The sequence below is a fragment of the Pyxicephalus adspersus genome, chromosome 2, assembly GCF_032062135.1.
Source record: "Pyxicephalus adspersus chromosome 2, UCB_Pads_2.0, whole genome shotgun sequence".
Lineage (NCBI taxonomy): Eukaryota > Metazoa > Chordata > Amphibia > Anura > Pyxicephalidae > Pyxicephalus > Pyxicephalus adspersus.
Window position 1 is genome coordinate 19,536,506 of NC_092859.1, and position 1,747 is coordinate 19,538,252.

Here is a 1,747-nt window from a genome sequence, read left to right on the forward strand (position 1 = left end):
GCCAAAAACCAACAACAGGCAGCACTTTATTGCAGCAAGGACAGGGTATGTTTTGTTAAGTGAGTTCTCTATATAGACCATTTATATAGGGTGATCATATCCCCCCTTAAACATCTGTTCTCAAGAGTAATAGATTCAGTTCAGCTAATATCTCCTCATAGCTGAGTTCCTCCATTCCTTTTATTAGTTTAGTTGCCCTTCTCTGCACTCTCTCCAACACGACAATGTCCCTTTAGTGAACTGGTGCCCAAAACTGGACTGCATATTCCAGATGTGGTCTGACCAATGCTTAGTGCAGGGGCAGTGATTTGATGATCATTTCCAGTGACGGGACAATAAATGTGCACTGTACACACAGCACTCTCCTCCAAAGAAAAGTATAGTGGTTTTCCCGGCTTGGTCATTTATTGCTCTGATAGGTCGGATGGATGAACAACATCGGGGGATCACTGTGCACATTGTAGATTTGCCCTGATACAATCATGGTCGCTCATCTTGGGCGACAATATTCTAATCTGTGTATGTAGATTTAGTTAGTTAGCCATTTATTTGGTTGCCGGCTATGTAAAGTTCATCTACATCAAGTAGTGCAACTAACACTACCCTCACCCAAGGGGGGCTATTCTACCACTCCATAGATACACTATTTTTCTGATCCAGCTGAAAAGTATCAAAAAGTCCCTGATCATATCCCAACCCCTGAGCACAACAAATATCACCCAATAAAGTATTGTGCAAATCAAAGCCACTGTAAAGCACATTCTTTCTCTACAGCTTCATGTTGGCTGTTCTGACTTTTACCAGCTATCAGAGAAAAGAACAAGATCAAACAATTTCAGGCTGTCATTGTGCAATACAAAGCAGATGATATGCCAGGGGGAGGTAATAAGAAAAGGCATTTGTTAGTCACCTATAAACAACACAGGTTTTAACTAAAGTTGGAACATAGAAGCCCTTGAAGAGTTTAGGGCTCTGGCCAAATCCCAAGTGTAATTCGACAATTAACCATTTCTATATTGACAAATGCCAAGTTTACTTTTTATGCCAGCCCTAGATCAGTTGCTTCAGTAGAGCTGCCAGCTTTAAGAACTCACATGATTCTGACTTTCCCGCCTTAAATGATTTCCCTGTGGCAATCACATTCTTCACTCTCATGCTTATCTAACCACCTAAAGGATGAGCTTTTAATGTAAACATTTTTTCTGTTTCTGTTTCTTTTTTATCTTTCTTTCTTTATATGACCCTATTCTAGAACAAAGGTCATCAGCAGTTTTAAAATTGCATTAAAATTAAATTAAATCATATGGGTCATAACAGTCAGATGCTGACCCTCTGTTTCCTGTAGACCCTGAAAAAACTATTGGAGACAAAAACTACAATTTTGCAACTATGACATCATAATATACTCCTGTTGTACTTCAGAGTTTAGGACTTTAGCACTGTGATAAGCGGACATTGAACTCCTTTATCACAGCTTCATATTGCTCACATTAATATTGCATGAATTCTAACAACAGCCTCTGGAGTCCAAGATACTGTAGAGGAAGCATCACTGACATCTTGAGGAAACTATATTGAAAATCGGCAATTAGGCAAAAAAGAACATGCCATGTCCCTTCTGCAATAAAACGTACCTATCTGCCTGTTCGCTGCTAGGTCTAAAAGCACTCTTTTAATAGCCCAGCCAGTCAAGCATATATATTATTCAATTATATTATTAATATTATTATTAATAATAATAATAATA